We start from the raw sequence: 22190 nt of genomic DNA, 5'->3' as shown, positions 1-22190 counted from the left end.
TAGAAACACAAACTGAGAAAATATGTTTATTTATTTTTCTCCATAAAATGTTTATCACAAAACTACCACTAACACATCCCGATCATCATCATAAAGGGAAAAATATAAATTAAGCGAATACCTAATGCAACACTGCTGTAACATTAGTAGGAGGAGATGAGCATCTTTCAAATGATTTGCTACAGACATAAAGCACTCCGCACCTCATCTCTGTTAACAGTTGGAAAAATGGTGGAGAGTGAGACGGGGAAGCAACAGCAGCGACGTCCTGAATGGCAATACATTCAGAAGTTAAAGGAAAGGTTCACCCGTTTTGAATGTTATATTGTTTTTGTGCATCTGAGTGATGTTCTATTGATTTCCTGGGTCATTTCATGTTTTCACGTGTATCTGATTTATTGGCGTTCAAGTAGGCAGTAATCCAGCCGGTACGACTTAGAACCGTGATAAAGTCAGTCTCACTACATTGGAAGTTAAAAAGACTAGACATTTAGATTGTGAAAACATCTATCATAGGGGAGAGCGAGGTATGTTGTCACACTTTTCAACATTTACTGGGGACAATACATCACAATGGTATAAATGTCATACCAAATGAAAGATGGAAGTCTTGGGCACATATTTTGTATTCATTACATCTTCATATCTTATTTCAGTATGGAGTTGTAGACCTTTAAATAGAAAGTGTGCACTTGTGACAATTTGCCCCATCAGCGGGTAAATTGTCACACTTAAGTTGGGTACGTTGTCACATCACAATTATTTGTGTTCTTATTTGTTGAATATTGATTTTAATTTCAAATTCATCACCAAATTCCACTTCACAATGAAGTTGACTGCAAATACAAAGATGCCAAAGTCTTTGCCATTGTTACAAACAAGCTAAGGATAAAAAGCCTACCTACAGTGTAGGCCTATATACTGTCTTTCAATGATATTTCATGTTCATTCAATTTAGTTTTATTTAACTATTTGGCTACTCTCCATTTTTTTGCCTCAATATACAGTGCCCTCTGTAATTATTGGGACAGTGAAGCATTTTTTCTTCATTTTGGCTCTAAATTTAAAATCAAACAATGACTATGAGGTTAAAGTCCAGACTGTCAGATTTAATTTTAGGGTATTTTCATCCATATCGGGTGAACCGTTTAGAAATTACAACCCTTTTTGTACATAGTCCCCCCCATTTTAGGGGTCCAAAAGTATTTGGACAAATTCACTTATGTGCATTAAAGTAGTAAAAAGTTCAGTATTTGGTCCCATATTCATAGCACGCAATGACTACATCAAGCTTGTGCATCTGCAAATTTGTTGGATGCATTTACTGTTTGTTTTGGTTGTGTTTCAGATTATTTTGTGCCCAATAGAAATTAACACGAAATAATGTAGTGTCATTTTGGAGTCACTTTTATTGTAAATAAGAACAGAATATGCTTCTAAACACTTATACATTAATGTGGATGTTACCATGATTATGGAAAATCCTGAATGTACTATGAATAATGATGAGTGAGAACCCAGCTAGCACAGTGGATCTGGGCCGCCTTAGGCAGTATTACTTATGGCTAGGATGCGGGGATTGAGCTCGGACTGATTCCGGTGTGAGTTATCCAAATGCAGATCATTACACTGCTTTATATAACATTTCATTATTTATTTATTTATTTCCATATTTTCTCTTTGTTCTTTTTTATTTAACTATTGTTTCTGTGATTAAAAAATACAATTCACATTTTAAGGTGTTAAAAGAGTCCTGTTTAAGTAGAATTTTAGTATGAGTGGCACAGCGGTCTAAGACACAGCACTGCATTGCAAACTGCGTTGCTACAGATGCTAGTTCGATACCCATGCCGGCCGTGACCGGGAGACCCATGAGGCGATGCACAATTGGCCCAGCGTCGTCCGAGTTATGGGGGTTTGGGATGTCCTTTTCCCATCACGCTGTTCCGAGCCAATCCAATCAGTTCCGGTGCCCCGGAAGAGGACCGCTCCTGGGCCGATTCCTCATTGCCAGCTGGGAACGTTACAGACGCATAAATGTCATACCCCCCAAAAATGCTAACCTCCGCTGTTATTGTAATGGTGAGATGTTAGCATGTCTTGGAAGTATGATACTTGTGCGTCTGTTACTTTCTCACTCATCGTTATTCACAATTTATTCAGGATTATCTGTAGTCATGGTAGCATCCATCAAACAACCCTCTTGCAGGTTGAGTTCAATAACTCCAGGCAGATGTATGGTGAGATGCCGGAGGAAGCTTTGAATATGTCAGTAGCCTACGGAGTAATATGAGAATGCAATTGCTGAATTATGTAGATATTCTAAGCTAAGAGTTTTGATAACTTTCAAATGTAGTAACAGGTCCATGTAGAACAAACAACCCATTCCATAATACCATAGTTCTGCTAATTAAACAATGTGCACCTTTCAGCTTCCATTGTCATTCCCAGCCGATACAGATACTGTGCCTATTGGCATTTTGTCTAGTGGTGAAGGGGTTACCTTGGCAAACATGTCAGAGTTGTCATATCTTCCTGTGTGGTGTTCAGTATACAACCGGAGTTCCCTGATCCTGGTGCAGAATACACAAGGTTTCTCCCTCCCCATATTGACTGATACCATTCAATTAAATAATAAAAAACAACAACAATTGAAGTACAAGTTGTGTGTAGTAAAACTTTAATGCCGTGTCAGGTCTCTCTCCATTTGGAGGCATCAGTATCAAGCCCGTCTGTCAGTATGGACTTCATCACATCTTGCAAGTTTCCATGTGCTTTCTCTATACATGTTTCTGTGAACACCTTCACACTGTTCTATTACCAATGGCAGTTAGGATAGGTAATACAGTATCTGACAGAAAAACAGGTACTGTGTTGAAGTTTGAACAGGTCAGATAAAACCTACCCAATTATGGTCCCTCTATCAAACGACTGAGGCTGGCGTCTGGCAAAAGCATCTTTAGTACTCTTCATCTGTAGAAATAGATGAGAAATAAAGAGTTGAGGCAGAGTTCATTAGTGACACATAGAATGAAAATACTTTTGCAAATACTGGACAGTTCTGCTGTACTGTATTATTAGTAATCACCTTCAGAACCACATTGTGGATGTGTTGAGTGCCAGGTGTCTCTCCATTCAGCGAAGTCAGTATCAAGCCTGTCTGTCGGTCAGGATTCCATCACATCATCTTGCAAGTCTCCAGGTGCAGGCTCCATAAAAGTATTGTGAACACATACACAGTCACGGTTCTATTACCAATGGCAGTTAGACTAAACCTACCTAATTCTGACCTCCACATTGTGGACTATTGGTGAGCAGGCAAGAGTTAAGGCTAGAGGTAAGGTCTTTGCCAGCGGCCCATTACTGGCCCCTCATCAAAGATACTGATCTGTCACACACAAACACACACACAGAGCACTGATTACATAATCAATGGTGCTTATGATTAGCACGGTGGAACCAACCTCATCACTGTATTCAACTTTCTGTTTCACTTCAGATATCATGTGGTAAACGCAGCAATCAGACCGATTCCACCAGACTAGGTTATGAAGGTGAATTGGGACAAAACTCGAAACTCCGACCTGATTCAAGTGTCCTCCTTGTTACATTTATAGGAATGCTCACAGCGAGGGCATGTCTGTGTGATGCTGAGGGTCCCCTTGCTGGTCTTCTCTATGTTGGTAAATTGCATTTTGTTATGAAGAATGGACGAGGCTTTTTGATAATGCACTTCTCAACCAAAATGACTCTACTACTTGAATCTGTTTGGCTGGGTAATTAACCTACTAGTTTATCAAACCAGGTATTTTTTATACAACCTTTTACATAACACACATTACTGTTGTTGATGAAGACGTCTGTGTCATCAGGGTAGTAACGCGGGTCAAGCTAATTCAATGCTTTACAGATGTAGACCGACTGCATCTCTAGACGCCGTTATGGTTTGTTACTCCTACTTCACTGTATTAGTCAGACTCAGACATGAGTTAGCTACCACCATAGCTGCATCCATTATTTAGTTTTGCCCAAGACAATACACAATACACTTTTATGACATACGAACTAACTTGCAAATCCGAGTTGTAGGCTAACAGCTAACGTTAGCTAGCCTACCTTGCTTTATCAAAAAGACAGCTACCTACAAAACCAGAAATAACGTTAACTGACTAACGTAAACTCGTACATCGCCTTGGTCCCTACAGTTGCCCTTATTTTAGCTCCCAAAAAACGTAATACTTACAGATCAACTGTAATGCACAATTTCTCTCTTTTCCAACAAAATCAATTACAGGACCCAAACACTGCCCGTTACTGCATAATTCAATCAGGCAATGAGCCCTGTCGGGTCTTTTTTTAAAATTTTTTTTAATGGTGGGTGGGGAAGCGAAACTAATGCGTGATAGTCAAATCAAATCAAATGTATTTACATAGCCCTTCGTACATCAGCTGATATCTCAAAGTGCTGTACAGAAACCCAGCCTAAAACCCCAAACAGCAAGCAATGCAGGTGTAGAAGCACAGTGGCTAGGAAAATCTCCCTAGAAAGGCCAAAACCTAGGAAGAAACCTAGAGAGGAACCAGGCTATGTGGGGTGGCCAGTCCTCTTCTGGCTGTGCCGGGTGGAGATTATACAGTGCCTTGCGAAAGTATTCGGCCCCCTTGAACTTTGCAACCTTTTGCCACATTTCAGGCTTCAAACATAAAGATATAAAACTGTATTTTTTTTGTGAAGAATCAACAACAAGTGGGACACAATCATGAAGTGGAACGACATTTATTGGATATTTCAAACTTTTTTAACAAATCAAAAACTGAAAAATTGGGCGTGCAAAATTATTCAGCCCCTTTACTTTCAGTGCAGCAAACTCTCTCCAGAAGTTCAGTGAGGATCTCTGAATGATCCAATGTTGACCTAAATGACTAATGATGATAAATACAATCCACCTGTGTGTAATCAAGTCTCCGTTGTGATAGTCTCAGAGGTCCGTTAAAAGCGCAGAGAGCATCATGAAAAACAAGGAACACACCAGGCAGGTCCGAGATACTGTTGTGAAGAAGTTTAAAGCCGGATTTAAACATCCCAAGGAGCACTGTGCAAGCGATAATATTGAAATGGAAGGAGTATCAGACCACTGCAAATCTACCAAGACCTGGCCGTCCCTCTAAACTTTCAGCTCATACAAGGAGAAGACTGATCAGAGATGCAGAGATGCAGCCAAGAGGCCCATGATCTACAGCAGAGATCTACAGCTGAGAGATCTACAGCTGAGGTGGGAGACTCTGTCCATAGGACAACAATCAGTCGTATATTGCACAAATCTGGCCTTTATGGAAGAGTGGCAAGAAGAAAGCCATTTCTTAAAGATATCCATAAAAAGTGTTGTTTAAAGTTTGCCACAAGCCACCTGGGAGACACACCAAACATGTGGAAGAAGGTGCTCTGGTCAGATGAAACCAAAATTGAACTTTTTGGCAACAATGCAAAACGTTATGTTTGGCGTAAAAGCAACACAGCTCATCACCCTGAACACACCATCCCCACTGTCAAACATGGTGGTGGCAGCATCATGGTGTGGGCCTGCTTTTCTTCAGCAGGGACAGGGAAGATGGTTAAAATTGATGGGAAGATGGATGGAGCCAAATACAGGACCGTTCTGGAAGAACTGATGGAGTCTGCAAAAGACCTGAGACTGGGACGGAGATTTGTCTTCCAACAAGACAATGATCCAAAACATAAAGCAAAATCTACAATGGAATGGTTCAAAAATAAACATATCCAGGTGTTAGAATGGCCAAGTCAAAGTCCAGGCCTGCGTCTTGTGACCGTAGCGTAAGCCCATGTAGTGCTTTGTAGGTTAGCAGTTAAACCTTGAAATCAGCCCTTGCTTTGACAGGAAGCCAGTGTAGGGAGGCTAGCACTGGAGTAATATGATCAATTTTTTTGGTTCTAGTCAGGATTCTAGCAGCCGTATTTAGCACTAACTGAAGTTTATTTAGTGCTTTATCCGGGTAGCCGGAAAGTAGAGCATTGCAGTAGTCTAACCTAGAAGTGACAAAAGCATGGATGAATTTTTCTGCATCATTTTTGGACAGAAAGTTTCTGATTTTTGCAATGTTACGTAGATGGAAAAAAGCTGTCCTTGAAATGGTCTTGATATGTTCTTCAAAAAAGAGATCAGGGTCCAGAGTAACGCCAAGGTCCTTCACAGTTTTATTTGAGACGACTGTACAACCATTAAGATTAATTGTAGTGATAGTGAGAAGGACAGATGTCGTGTGGGAACTTATCGCCTCTAAAATGTAAATAAAACACTATAAAGAGTTTATATAATGTGTCATTACATATCTAATTGAAGGTTTGTGTCGATTTTGAATCGGGTTTTTAGGGTAGTGCTAAAGTGATCTTAGAAGTAAACTGCGGCTTTGAGAATGATGATGGCATGTAATGAAGACGGAAACAATGACTAGTTATCCCCCCTTTACCACCGTCACTGTCCATTTCTTGTTTTTAAACGATGAGAGAAGTACTACACCTGGTGGAGAGAGATTGTAAAACAGAAATAGTTGCTTTATGCGTGCTGTACGTTATGACATGATACGTCTAGATATAATGGAGGGTCCGTTTTTTCAACGTTTCTCCAATACTATATATTCAACGCTTGAATAGAAACCTAGTTCACACCCCCGATTTTGACGTCAACACAGTCGCTACAGTCCCATTAGTTTTCTTTGCAGCCTCGTTTGAATGTCGCGGTTACGCACATTTGTACGGAATATTAATTTCCCACAGAGCAAACTATTTATGTATTTACAGCATTCTTATAAAATAATTTTTGTCAAGTTTTTGCTTTGCGGACCTTATATTTTTATTGACATCGTTGTTCTGAAAGGACATTTTTAAAACCCTTAAAAAAATGTGAATTCTGATTTCATTAAACACTTTTTTTTTAATCCTGATTTTGTGACGGTTGTCTTCCTCTGACGAGGAGGAGTAGTAGAAAGGATCGGAGGACCAATGCGCAGCGTTGTAAGTGTTCATGATATTTATTATAACTCAGAACACTAAAGAATAAAACAACAAAGTGAATGAACGAAACCAAAACAGTTCTGTCTGGTGCAGACACAAAACAGAAAATAATCATCCACGAAACACAAGTGGGAAAAGGCTACTTAAGTATGATTCTCAATCAGAGACAACTAAGGACACCTGCCTCTGATTGAGAACCATACCAGGCCAAACGCAAAACATAACATAGAAAAAGGAACATAGACAACCCACCCAACTCACGGCCTGACCATACTAAAACAAAGACATAACAAAAGAACTAAGGTCAGAACGTGACAGATTTTTTTGTTGTCAATATTAATATTATTTTCAGCTTGATTTCATCCGATTCGATATGAGAAATGTAAGATGCCAGAGAAATGTTCAACACCTTATCATGAAGGGACTACACTTTTAGCCTCAACTGCCAAAGGGCACCTTAAGACTGGATGCCTTGGATGTTCCTGATAAGTAATGGAAGCCCAGCACTGACGGTCAGAAGCAGTTCTTATAAAGGGCTTCTGTCTTTGTATTTTCAATGTTGCCTTTATTGGGCCTATCCCTTCAGTTGGGAGTTTCAACACAATGCAGCGGTATCAAAAATGCTCTTGATTTCTCTTTTGAAGGAGTCTTTTAAATCCTTATATTGTCTTAAACCACATAGGGCAAAATGCTAAACTTATCCTTCTTTCCTGATTCTCCACATATATTAAGAGCAAAAGTGAAAACATTCTACTACTTAAGATGCACATGGATTACACCACTGCTTATTACAATGTTGTACGTGTAATATTCATATGTGTAAACATACTGAATTGTAATTGGATGTATTTTCCCGCCATATCATACTGTGCTATGATTGGTTAAGACCACCCAAATAGTTAGGTGATCGGCAGTTTGATCCTGGTTGGCGATACGTGAACATGCCAGTTATAGCTAGCTAATAAAGAGCTACGTTAAGAAATATCCTGTAGTTCTGCATTTTATTATTTTGTACAAAGTGTGCAAAACAAGACAGTACGCTTACTAAAGAATATTACTTTTGAATATACAGTCAAGCTTACACTAATTTTACAAGTATAGCAGTATATGACGGGTGGAACTCCACCAAAAAACATTTACATAGAAAGAAACAACAAATGAAACAAGAAAGCAATTATTGGATCTTCTTTTTTTCAAAATCTTAGCATTTGATTTTAAGAAATGTGTGTGTATGTTACATATCAGACAAATATAAGCACCTATCAAATTCTTCTTCTCCTTATTCTGTCTTGCTGTGTAAGAGAAAATGCAGCTCTGTTTCTACCTCTCTCAGGGCAGAGTGCACACAGCCTGCATGTCCTCTCTGGGTAGCCAGGTCTGCCTGTGATGCCCGGTTTCTACAAGGTCCCATAATGAACCTAGGGTATCTACGGCCAGGCTGTGTTCACTGAGTCTGTACATAGTCAAGTCAGTATTTTCCTCAGTTTTCTGTTAGTCACAGTGATCATACATCTGTTACAGAGTACTACTGCAGACCAAATACCATTCAAGTGTGCTTTGGGTACTCTCCAATAGGTGATATTTTAATTCGATTTTTGTTTGGTTGGGCCATCCTAAGTGCTGTCCTAAGGCTTTATTAGTGAATTGAACCCACCAATAGACTGAGGGGTCTTTTCTGCCGTCATCATACTCTTCCAGCCCGGTAGGTGGCTGTAAATGCACCAAATGTTGGCAAAGCCATCAACAGAAGAAGACCAAAAAGTTGCATGCTGGGAAGATGGGCGACACTGAGGATGCTAACGTCGTTAGTAACGTGGACTGAGAGGACGGGTAACCAAGTCGTTCTTGCGGCAAATGACATCAATCGTGTTTCCAAGTGTAGATTCGTCCAAGCTACCAGGGTAAAGTCTCCTTCGGTTAGTGTGAATATACACCAACCCATGTCCACTGCTGCTGGGCAGGCAGAGCGAGTCAGATGGAATTCTTAGCAGTGTAGCTAGTTAGCGCAACTATAGTACCTTAGTTAGTTTGCAAACGACGGTATCATTGCATGGACGTCCACGACCAATAAGTTAGAGTATTATGCCATTATTAACTTTTAAGTGAATTGGTCAATATAGATTGTCAAGGTTTTCACTGACGGGCTGGTTGTCACTCTTATGTTTGACAGCTAACACTGCTGCTAACGTTAATTCGTCACCGGATTAGATTGTTAGCTAACTAGTTAATTTACGTAAATAGCTAAATTATCTAACAGTCGGCGTCTCATCAAGTACCCTAGAAGGCAAGGCCTTTATTGGGCTACCAAGCGAAATATCCTTTTGATAAAACTTCGTTAATAACTAGCTAGCTACTACTGAGCTTTGTGGTAAATGATTGGGAGTGTCACTGTCAGATGAATTGTTATTGTTCCCTGCTAGATAGAACACCACCACCCATCTGGATATCCCTCTCCTGCGTTGACATCATGTAAGTATGTTCATCAAAGAGTGATTGTCATGACATTGTATCAATAGTTAGCAACTCTAGCTAGACACCTTCTTTATCCAGTGCTTTTTACATCAAGCCATACGATGGTAACGTAGCTAGCTGTAGCCGACCTAACTAATGGCCTCAGACAGCATCCCCGGATTTTGTGTTAAACGCTCTTAAACAAAGCTTTCTTAGTGTCTAACAAGTTTTCTCTGCCCTTAACCTTGTTCTGAACACCTCCAAAACAAAGGTAATGTGTTTTGGTAAGAAGAATACCCCTCTCCCCACAGGTGTGATTACTACCTCTGATGGTTTAGATCTTGAGGTAGTCACCTCATACAAGTACTTGGGAGTATGGCTAGATAGTACACTGTCCTTCTCTCAGCACATATCAAATCTGTAGGCTAAAGTTAAATCTAGACTTGGTTTACTCTATTGTAATCGCTCCTCTTTCACCCCGGCTGCCAAACTAACCCTGATTCAGATGACCATCCTACCCATGCTAGATTATGGAGATGTAATTTATAGATCGGAAGGTAAGGGTGCTCTTGAGCGGCTAGATGTTCTTTACCATTCGGCCATCAGATTTGCCACCAATGCTCCTTATCGGACACATCACTGCACTTTATACTCTATACATCACTGCACTCTATACTGTATACCCGTCGCAAGACCCACTGGTTGTTGCTTATTTATAAAACCCTCTAAGGCCTCACTCCCCCCTATCTGAGATATTTACTGCAGCCCTCATCTTCCACATACAACACCCGTTCTGCCAGTCACATTCTGTTAAAGGTCCCCAAAGCACACACATCCCCGGATCGCTCGTCATTTTAGTTCGCTGCAGCTAGCGACTGGAACGAGCTGCAACAAACACTCAAACTGGACAGTTTTATCTCCATCTCTTCATTCAAAGACTCAATCATGGACACTCTTACTGACAGTTGTGGCTGCTTTGCATGATGTATTGTTGTCTTTACCTTCTTGACCTTTGTGCTGTTGTCTTTGCCCAACTATATTTGTACCCTGTTTTGTGCTGCTGCAATGTTGTGCTGCTACCATGTTGTGTTTCTACATGCTGTGTTGTCATGTTGTGTTGCTACATGCGGTGTTGTCATGTGTTGCTGCCATGCTATGTTTTCGTCTTAGGTCTCTCTTTATGTAATGTTGTCTCTCTTGTCGTGATGTATGTTTTGTCCTATATTTTTATTTAATTTATTTGTATTTTTAATCCCAGCCCCCATCCCCACAGGAGGCCTTTTGGTAGGCCATCATTGTAAATAAGATTTGGTTCATAACTGACTTGCCTAGTTCAATAAAATAAATAAGGTAGCTGAAAATGTTTCTGGCCCTAGTGAGTGTGTGTAGTGAACCACAATAATGGAATCGGTAGTTCTCCTTCAAAATAAAAGTCCCCCATTTGAAACTGATGCAAACAGACAAATAGTGAAAACATGCCACAATTGTACTAGTTAATGCTAAACAAGTTTGGAATTAGGCTTGGGCGGTAACCGGGGTATTTAGAAAAAGCCACAGGATGGCTTTTCAATACTGTTGAATAGAGGTCGACCGATTATGATTTTTCAACACCGAAACTGATTATTGGAGGACAAAAAAAGCAGATACCGATTAATCGGACGATTTTTAAAAATGTATTTGTAATAATGACAATTACAACAATACTGAATGAATACTTATTTTAACTTAATACATCAATAAAATCAATTTAGCCTCAAATAAATAATGAAACATGTTCAATTTGGTTTAAATAATGCAAAAACAAAGTGTTGGAGGAGAAAGTAAAAGTGCAATATGTCAAATCAAATCAAATCAAATTTTATTTGTCACATACACATGGTTAGCAGATGTTAATGCGAGTGTAGCGAAATGCTTGTGCTTCTAGTTCCGACAATGCAGTAATAACCAACAAGTAATCTAACTAACAATTCCAAAACTACTGTCTTGTACACAGTGTGAGGGGATAAAGAATATGTACATAAGGATATATGAATGAGTGATGGTACAGAGCAGCATAGGCAGATACAGTAGATGGTATCGAGTACAGTATATACATATGAGATGAGTATGTAAACAAAGTGGCATAGTTAAAGTGGCTAGTGATACATGTATTACATAAGGATACAGTCGATGATATAGAGTACAGTATATACGTATGCATATGAGATGAATAATGTAGGGTAAGTAACATTATATAAGGTAGCATTGTTTAAAGTGGCTAGTGATATATTTACATCATTTCCCATCAATTCCCATTATTAAAGTGGCTGGAGTTGAGTCAGTGTCAGTGTGTTGGCAGCAGCCACTCAATGTTAGTGGTGGCTGTTTAACAGTCTGATAGCCTTGAGATAGAAGCTGTTTTTCAGTCTCTCGGTCCCAGCTTTGATGCACCTGTACTGACCTCGCCTTCTGGATGATAGCGGGGTGAACAGGCAGTGGCTCGGGTGGTTGATGTCCTTGATGATCTTTATGGCCTTCCTGTGACATCGGGTGGTGTAGGTGTCCTGGAGGGCAGGTAGTTTGCCCCCGGTGATGCGTTGTGCAGACCTCACTACCCTCTGGAGAGCCTTACGGTTGAGGGCGGAGCAGTTGTCGTACCAGGCGGTGATACAGCCCGCCACAATGCTCTCGATTGTGCATCTGTAGAAGTTTATGAGTGCTTTTGGTGACAAGCCGAATTTCTTCAGCCTCCCGAGGTTGAAGAGGCGCTGCTGCGCCTTCTTCACAATGCTGTCTGTGTGAGTGGACCAATTCAGTTTGTCTGTGATGTGTATGCCGAGGAACTTAAAACTTGCTACCCTCTCCACTACTGTTCCATCGATGTGGATAGGGGGGTGTTCCCTCTGCTGTTTCCTGAAGTCCACAATCATCTCCTTAGTTTATTTTCCTGACACCACACTCCGAGGGCCCTCACCTCCTCCCTGTAGGCCGTCTCGTCGTTGTTGGTAATCAAGCCTACCACTGTTGTGTCGTCCGCAAACTTGATGATTGAGTTGGAGGCGTGCGTGGCCACGCAGTCGTGGGTGAACAGGGAGTACAGGAGAGGGCTCAGAACGCACCCTTGTGGGGCCCCAGTGTTGAGGATCAGCGGGGAGGAGATGTTGTTGCCTACCCTCACCACCTGGGGGCGGCCCGTCAGGAAGTCCAGTACCCAGTTGCACAGGGCGGGGTCGAGACCCAGGGTCTCGAGCTTGATGACGAGCTTGGAGGGTACTATGGTGTTGAATGCCGAGCTGTAGTCAATGAACAGCATTCTCACATAGGTATTCCTCTTGTCCAGATGGGTTAGGGCAGTGTGCAGTGTGGTTGAGATTGCATCGTCTGTGGACCTATTTGGGCGGTAAGCAAATTGGAGTGGGTCTAGGGTGTCAGGTAGGGTGGAGGTGATATGGTCCTTGACTAGTCTCTCAAAGCACTTCATGATGACGGAAGTGAGTGCTACGGGGCGGTAGTCGTTTAGCTCAGTTACCTTAGCTTTCTTGGGAACAGGAACAATGGTGGCCCTCTTGAAGCATGTGGGAACAGCAGACTGGTATAGGGATTGATTGAATATGTCCGTAAACACACCGGCCAGCTGGTCTGCGCATGCTCTGAGGGCGCGGCTGGGGATGCCGTCTGGGCCTGCAGCCTTGCGAGGGTTAACACGTTTAAATGTCTTACTCACCTCGGCTGCAGTGAAGGAGAGACCGCAAGTTTTCGTTGCAGGCCGTGTCAGTGGCACTGTATTGTCCTCAAAGCGGGCAAAAAAGTTATTTAGTCTGCCTGGGAGCAGGACATCCTGGTCCGTGACTGGGCTGGATTTCTTCCTGTAGTCCGTGATTGACTGTAGACCCTGCCACATGCCTCTTGTGTCTGAGCCGTTGAATTGAGATTCTACTTTGTCTCTGTACTGACGCTTAGCTTGTTTGATTGCCTTGCGGAGGGAATAGCTGCACTGTTTGTATTCGGTCATGTTACCAGACACCTTGCCCTGATTAAAAGCAGTGGTTCGCGCTTTCAGTTTCACACGAATGCTGCCATCAATCCACGGTGTCTGGTTAGGGAATGTTTTAATCGTTGCTATGGGAACGACATCTTCAACGCACGTTCTAATGAACTCGCACACCGAATCAGCGTATTCGTCAATGTTGTTGTCTGACGCAATACGAAACATGTCCCAGTCCACGTGATGGAAGCAGTCTTGGAGTGTGGAGTCAGCTTGGTCGGACCAGCGTTGGACAGACCTCAGCGTGGGAGCCTCTTGTTTTAGTTTCTGTCTGTAGGCAGGGATCAACAAAATGGAGTCGTGGTCAGCTTTTCCGAAAGATGGGCGGGGCAGGGCCTTATATGCGTCGCGGAAGTTAGAGTAACAATGATCCAAGGTCTTTCCACCCCTGGTTGCGCAATCGATATGCTGATAAAATTTGGGGAGTCTTGTTTTCAGATTAGCCTTGTTAAAATCCCCAGCTACAATGAATGCAGCCTCCGGATAAATGGTTTCCAGTTTGCAAAGAGTCAAATAAAGTTCATTCAGAGCCAACGATGTGTCTGCTTGGGGGGGATATATACGGCTGTGATTATAATCGAAGAGAATTCTCTTGGTAGATAATGCGGTCTACATTTGATTGTGAGGAATTCTAAATCAGGTGAACAGAAGGATTTGAGTTCCTGTATGTTTCTTTCATCACACCATGTCACGTTAGTCATAAGGCATACGCCCCCGCCCCTCTTTTTACCAGAAATATGTTTTTTCCTGTCTGCGCGATGCGTGGAGAAACCTGTTGGCTGCACCGCTTCGGATAGCGTCTCTCCAGTAAGCCACGTTTCCGTGAAGCAAAGAACGTTACAGTCTCTGATGTCCCTCTGGAATGCTACCCTTGCTCGGATTTCATCAACCTTGTTGTCAAGAGACTGGACATTGGCAAGAAGAATGCTAGGGAATGGTGCACGGTGTGCCCGTCTCCGGAGTCTGACCAGAAGACCGCCTCGTTTCCCTCTTTTTCGGAGTCGTTTTTTTGGGTCGCTGCATGGGATCCACTCCGTTGTCCTGTTTGTAAGGCAGAGCACAGGATCCGCGTCGCGAAAAGGGTATTCTTGGTCGTACTGATGGTGAGTTGACGCTGATCTTATATTCAGTAGTTCTTCTCGACTGTATGTGATGAAACCTAAGATGACCTGGGGTACTAATGTAAGAAATAACACGTAAAAAAACAAAAAACTGCATAGTTTCCTAGGAACGCGAAGCGAGGCGGCCATCTCTGTCGGCGCCGGAAGTTGAGTGCCATGTAAGAAAGCTAACGTTTAAGTTCTTTGCTCAGAACATGAGAACATTTGAAAGTTGGTGGTTCCTTTTAACATGAGTCTTCAATATTCCCAGGTAAGACGTTTTAGGTTGTAGTTATTATAGGAATTATAGGACTATTTCTCTCTATACCATTTGTATTTCATATACCTTTGACTATTGGATGTTCTTATAGGCACTTTAGTATTGCCAGTGTAACAGTATAGCTTCCGTACCTCTCCTCGCTTCTACCTGGGCTCGAACCAGAAACAAAACGACAACAGCCACCCTCGAAGCAGCGTTACCCATGCAGAGCAAGGGGAACAACTACTCCAAGTCTCAGAGCTAGTGACGTTTGAACCGCTATTAGCGCACACCCCGCTAACTAGCTAGCCATTTCACATCACATCGTTGCACCAGCCAAATCTCGGGAGTTGATAGGCTTGAAGTCATAAACAGCAGAGCTGCTGGCAAAACGCACGAAAGTGCTGTTTGAATGAATGCTTATGAGCCTGCTGGTGCCTACCATCGCTCAGTCAGACTGCTCTATCAAATCATAGACTTAATTATAACATAATAACACACAGAAATGCGAGCCTTAGGTTATTAATATGGTCAAATCCGGAAACTATCATCTCGAAAACAAGACGTTTATTATTTCAGTGAAATACGGAACTGTTCCGTATTGTATCTAACGGGTGGCATTCATCAGTCTAAATATTCCTGTTACATTGCACATCCTTCAGTGTTCTGTTATAATTACGTAAAATTCTGGCAAATTAGTTAGCAATGAGCCAGGCGGCCCAAACTGTGGCGTATACCCTGACTCTGCGTGCAATGAATGCAAGAGAAGTGACACAATTTCACCTGGTTAATATTGCCTGCTAGAAGAAAAATAAACGCACACCTATTTAGGCGAGGTGCTGGCAAGCGGAGTAGACAACTTGAAAATAAATAAAACGAGAGGCTGCCTGGATCTTTAACTTAAAGACCCTTGCGCCCTTCGGTCTCAACGTAGACTTTGATCTGAAGCTATTCTTGTGATTATTGTGACTTTGCCATTGTAATTGTTTGTAAGCTTGTGTAGTCAAATGAATGTAAGATCGTATGCTATCCATTTGTTGTTTGTATGCTGTTTGTATGACATGTTAATATTTGATAATTAACCAATGATATTAGGCCACTCTTGGCCATGATTACAGACACCTGTGTCTTTTGACACTACATAAACGAGTCATCCCGCAGTGTTTGTGATTATACCCTGATGAAGACAGCTTGGCTGTCGAAACGTTGGTAATTAAATGCATCTGAGCTCCTAGAGTGTGCGGCTCTTTTATTTTTATTTTCTAATATTGCCTGCTAACCTGGATTTCTTTTAGCTAAATATGCAGGTTTAAAAATATATACTTCTGTGTATTGATTTTAAGAAAGGCATTGGTGTTTATGGTTAGGTACACAATAAAGCAACGACAGTCCTTTTTCGCGAATGCGCACTGCATCGATTATATGCACCGCAGGACACGCTAGATAAACTAGTAATATCATCAACCATGTGTAGTTATAACTAGTGATTATGATTAAGTTTAATGCTAGCTAGCAACTTACCTTAGCTTCTTGCTGCATTCGCGTAACAGGCGGGCTCCTCGTGAGGCAGGTGGTTAGAGCGTTGGACTAGTTAACCTTAAGGTTGCAAGATTGAATCCCTGAGCTGACTGGTTAAAAATCTGTTGTTCTGCCTCTGAACAAGGCAGTTAACCCACCTTTCCTAGGCCGTCATTGAAATTAAGAATGTGTTCTTAACTGACTTGCCTAGTTAAATAAAGATTAAATAAATATATATTTTTTTTTTTTAAACGGCAAAATCATCGTCCAAAATTACCGATTTCAGATTGTTATGAAAACCTGAACCTTCGACCTCTGAAGTTTTTTAATACATTTGAATATTTTTTGCTACCGTTTTATTAAGCAAATAAGTGCACCCGCACGCCTGACCAGCATCACCACCCTGGATGGTTCCGACCTTGAATATGTGGACATCTATAAGTACCTAGGTGTCTGGCTAGACTCTAAACTCTCCTTCCAGACCCATATCAAACATCTCCAATCGAAAATCAAATCAAGAGTCGGCTTTCTATTCCGCAACAAAGCCTCCTTCACTCACGCCGCCAAACTTACCCTAGTAAAACTGACTATCCTACCGATCCTCGACTTCGGCGATGTCATCTACAAAATTGCTTCCAACACTCTACTCAGCAAACTGGATGCAGTTTATCACAGTGCCATCCGTTTTGTCACTAAAGCACCTTATACCACCCACCACTGCGACTTGTATGCTCTAGTCGGCTGGCCCTCGCTACATATTCGTCGCCAGACCCACTGGCTCCAGGTCATCTACAAGTCCATGCTAGGTAAAGCTCCGCCTTATCTCAGTTCACTGGTTACGATGGCAACACCCATCCGTAGCACGCGCTCCAGCAGGTGTATCTCACTGATCATCCCTAAAGCCAACACCTCATTTGGCCGCCTTTCGTTCCAGTTCTCTGCTGCCTGTGACTGGAACGAATTGCAAAAATCGCTGAAGTTGGAGACTTATCTCCCTCACCAACTTCAAACATCTGCTATCTGAGCAGCTAACCGATCGCTGCAGCTGTACATAGTCTATTGGTAAATAGCCCACGCATTTTCACCTACCTCATCCCCATACTGTTTTTATTTATTTATTTTTCTGCTCTTTTGCACACCAACCTGTACATAACCATCTGATCATTTATCACTCCAGTGTTAATCTGCATAATTGTAATTATTCGCCTACCTTCTCATGCCTTTTGCACACAATGTATATATAGACTCCCCTTTTTTCTACTGTGTTATTGACTTGTTAATTGTTTACTCCATGTGTAACTCTGTGTTGTCTGTTCACACTGCTATGCCTTATCTTGGCCAGGTCGCAGTTGCAAATGAGAACTTGTTCTCAACTAGCCTGCCTGGTTAAATAAAGGTGAAATAAAAAATAAAAAAATAAACCTGCAGTCAACTTGTGCAATATGTTAGGTGATGAAGGACATTGCGTTCTTCATTTCACTTGTTATTATTCTGAACAAAAATATAAACGCAACATGCAACAATTTCAAAGATTTGACCTAGTTACAGATCATACGTGACTCGTTTCAGGAAAGTAGGCATACAGTTGGGCAAAAAAGTATTTAGTCAGCCACCAATTGTGCAAGTTCTCCCACTTAAAAAGATGAGAGGCCTGTAATTTTCATCATAGGTACACTTCAACTATGACAGACAAAATGAGAAGAAAAAAATCCAGAAAATCACATTGTAGGGTTTTTAATGAATTTATTTGCAAATTATGGTGGAAAATAAGTATTTGGTCAATAACAAAAGTTTATCTCAATACTTTGTTATATACCCTTTGTTGGCAATGACAGAGGTCAAACGTTTTCTGTAAGTCTTCACAAGGTTTTCACACACTGTTGCTGGTATTTTGGCCCATTCCTCCATGCAGATCTCCTCTAGAGCAGTGATGTTTTGGGGCTGTTGCTGGGCAACACGGACTTTCAACTCCCTCCAAAGATTTTCTATGGGGTTGAGACCTGGAGACTGGCTAGGCCACTCCAGGACCTTGAAATGCTTCTTACGAAGCCACTCCTTCATTGCCCGGGTGGTATGTTGCTGAAATCATTGTCATTGTCATTGTCATCATTGTCATGCTAAAAGACCCAGCCACGTTTCATCTTCAATGCCCTTGTTTTCACTCAAAATCTCATGATACATGGCCCCATTCATTCTTTCCTTTACACGGATCAGTCGTCCTGGTCCCTTTGCAGAAAAACAGCCCCAAAGCATGATGTTTCCACCCCCATGCTTCACAGTAGGTATGGTGTTCTTTGGATGCAACTCAGCATTCTTTGTCCTCCAAACACGACAAGTTGAGTTTTTACCAAAAAGTTCTATTTTGGTTTCATCTGACCATATAACATTCTCCCAATCTTCTTCTGGATCATCCAAATGCTCTCTAGCAAACTTCAGACGGACCTGGACATGTACTGGCTTAAGCAGGGGGACACGTCTGGCACTGCAGGATTTGAGTCCCTGGCGGCGTAGTGTGTTACTGATGGTAAGCTTTGTTACTTTGGTCCCAGCTCTCTTCAGGTCACTCACTAGGTCCCCCCGTGTGGTTCTGGGATTTTTGCTCACCGTTCTTGTGATCATTTTGACCCCACGGGGTGAGATCTTGCGTGGAGCCCCAGATCGAGGGAGATTATCAGTGGTCTTGTATGTCTTCCATTTCCTAAAACTGCTCCCACAGTTGATTTCTTCAAACCAAGCTGCTTACCTATTGCAGATTCAGTCTTCCCAGCCTGGTGCAGGTCTACAATTTTGTTTCTGGTGTCCTTTGACAGCTCTTTGGTCTTGGCCATAGTGGAGTTTGGAGTGTGACTGTTTGAGGTTGTGGACAGGTGTCTTTTATACTGATAACAAGTTCAAACAGGTGCCATTAATACAGGTAACGAGTGGAGGACAGAGGAGCCTCTTAAAGAAGAAGTTACTGGTCTGTGAGAGCCAGAAATCTTGTTTGTTTGTAGGTGACCAAATACTTATTTTCCACCATCATTTGCAAATCAATTCATAAAAAATCCTACAATGTGATTTTCTGGATATTTTCTCTCATTTTGTCTGTTGTAGTTGAAGTGTACCTATGATGGAAATTACAGGCCTCTCATCTTTTTAAGTGGGAGAACTTGCACAATTGGTGGCTGACTCAATACTTTTTTGCCCCACTGTATTTCTCGGGTCACTACTTCACTTCTCGAACATGTAAACATTTGTGTCTTAATAACTAACTTGTATGCCATCTGTAAACATTAATAAAATTGTTAAATTACGAGCCTAGTTGGTTAAGCCACAGAAAAAGACAGCAACCTTTCCGCTAGCCATGAGTATCTGAGAATGAGTGGGCTGGACATGCAGAGAGATTGGAGTGGTCTGCCATATAGCACGCTTCTGTCTATTTGAGCTGGTCAGTATGGGTTGGTAATCCTGTCGAACGCAGCTTTAAAAAATGTATTCCGTAGTAAAACTGCATAAGTGTTGCTCTCCACTTTCTGGAGGACTGAGTTTAGTGGAATTCGAGTATGATAGCTAAGTAGATGGAGAAAACACCTGTCTCCCGATTTATATCTTCAAACTAATGGTAACCATGGCATCCGAGACAGGAGATGCGTCCATCTATGATGTATATGGGTAAGAAAGTGGTTTAATTTCAAGTTACTGTACTGTTAGCTAGCTAACGTTAGCTGGCTGATTTTATTATTCGTATCTCAGAGCTATGGGTCTCAACCACAAAATACACATTTGTTATCAATTGCTATTTCAAATCTAAAGTTAAAGTAAAAAAAAATATTTTGGGTAATATCCTTCTTACCCAGAGTCAGACGAACTCATAACATTTTTGGCTCTGCATGCAGTTTGAAGGAAGTTGAAGGTAGCATAACGTTAGCTTAGCACAATGCTGGAAGTCTATGGGTATCTACTAGCCAGCTCCTCCAAAAAGCAGGTTAATAGACCTAACTCCTCCAAAGCTGGGTGGTTAGCACTTTGTACTCTTAAGTATTCTTTACAAGTCTATCTGAAATTATTATATTTTTATTTAAATGTGTTTGTTTGAAGAAGAAAAAAACAATTCTGAACTATTTATCTCATCCGCTGTGATGTTGGGCTGGCTCAAGGATAGGCTGTGCATGAGTGTCAACACAGCTTCACAGTTTCAAACGTGTTTGCTAGATGTCAAGTAAGCAAAGTGTGAAAAGACATCAACGATAAACCCTACAGAAGAAGAGTACATCAACAGACTCATTGCTCGTCCAAAGCAATATTTTTTACCTCACAGCAGTGACTGTGAAGATCGTTAACACTGCTGGGAGTATTTTCAAGCTACTGTTACTAGCTAGCTTACGTAGCTAAGTGTGATAAGACGTGTTTTACATCGATGGACTACCATCACCTGTCCAATATCAAGAATAGTTTGTGGGTGTGCTCTAAAAACGTGCAATTAAAAACCAAGGAAGTGGTTGGCTATAATCTTTAACAAACTTCCATTGAATGATCCGGACCGATTGAAACTATGGCTAGTTACCCTGAATGTAGATAACACTCCGACCAAGGACCTCAGAAAGTTAGTAGTGTTAGAGTTGCGTAAATTCGAATCTGGTATCAGGATAAATATGACAATGAGTCACCGATTGTATACTATGTCTTTTTTTATTAGCTAAGCAATAAATGGCAAATGCAACTTTCGTATATACGGGCTCACTGGAATACCACGCAGGGCAGAACAGGGAACTGACAGGATGTACGTAAACCGTTGTTCTTATACTGTGATAGGCCAACAGACTGGTTGGAACAATGTCTATCACAGTAGAGGCTGAGCGTGGTTTAGACTTGCTCAGCCTATCGCAGGCGCTCAGGCTGGTCCCCGCCTCTTGGCGCTTCTTGGAGTCCTCCCTCCGTCGATGTATAGATTCCTACTGTTCTGGTATCACCCCTTAGTTATAACAGTTGCTCAGTTCCTGCTATTGTGTTGTTCAGTATTTTTCCATCTCAGTTAAACCTCGTGATGACCACCCCTCCCTATACTTGATTAAATACAACTTTGTAAGATACAGCAAGTCACACCATGTCCTCAATATTGTTACATACAAACACAAGGAAAAAGCATCTGCTGGGCTGTTATCTACAGTTTTGCAACATGCAGGTCACACCATGTACTTCAGTTCTTGTCACACACACAAACAGGCAAGTAGATGTAGCAAGCAGTTGTTTAATCTCATGATGATGCTCAAGTGCACAAATGCAGATACTTCACACAGCCAACATCAGATAATATTTAATCATATATCATATGGTAATGGCTATAATGTAAAACACAGAATCCCACAGTAGTTTGCTCTGATTATTTTATATATATTTTTTTTACCTGGGCATTATAGAGCCCCACAGTGGAGGTGCCATTCGGATAGCATTCGGATAGCATCGAACGACTCAATTTATGACTTCCCCTCGAGAGCTTCCATCGTTACAAGAATACACAAGCTGTATGAAAGCTAGAGGGCTTTGAAAGCAGGGGTGTTGAAACATAAATGGGCTGTTGCTCTCACAGAGACCACAGTAATCACAACTACTTTGGGGTTACTGCGAACCACATCAATGAAATCTGGTAATGAAGACCAAGGCACTATGCTGAAATGTGCGCCCGGCATTTCATGGATATAGCAAAGCAGTGGAACATTGAAAACAATGTAACCACAGTTTGCACGGAACATGATTGCAGCTGCGAGACATCTGGCTTTTGTGCGCAGTGCAGGACAGGTGTTAAGTCTCCAAAGGTCCATCGGTGTTCCT

General features: G+C 41.6%; 1 protein-coding gene across 4 annotated transcripts in view; it reads left to right on the top strand.

The window, feature by feature from the left end:
* Nucleotides 1–8788: 8788 nt before the first annotated feature.
* LOC139387592 (FAST kinase domain-containing protein 3, mitochondrial-like) overlaps nucleotides 8789–22190 on the top strand; it is a 36658-nt gene continuing 23256 nt past the window's right edge. The window contains exons 1-2 of one of the 4 annotated variants that reach the window (XM_071133942.1): nucleotides 8789–8946; nucleotides 9451–9499. The gene's annotated coding sequence lies outside the window, so the exon portion shown is untranslated. The remainder of the gene's footprint in view (nucleotides 8947–9450; nucleotides 9500–22190) is intronic. The other 3 variants (XM_071133945.1, XM_071133943.1, XM_071133944.1) reach the window with 3 other exon arrangements.

The sequence above is a fragment of the Oncorhynchus clarkii genome, chromosome 28 (genome assembly GCF_045791955.1).
Source record: "Oncorhynchus clarkii lewisi isolate Uvic-CL-2024 chromosome 28, UVic_Ocla_1.0, whole genome shotgun sequence".
Classification (NCBI taxonomy): Eukaryota; Metazoa; Chordata; class Actinopteri; order Salmoniformes; family Salmonidae; genus Oncorhynchus; species Oncorhynchus clarkii.
The sequence above is the reverse complement of the archived record's forward strand: the minus strand, read 5'-3'. Positions and strand labels throughout refer to the sequence as shown.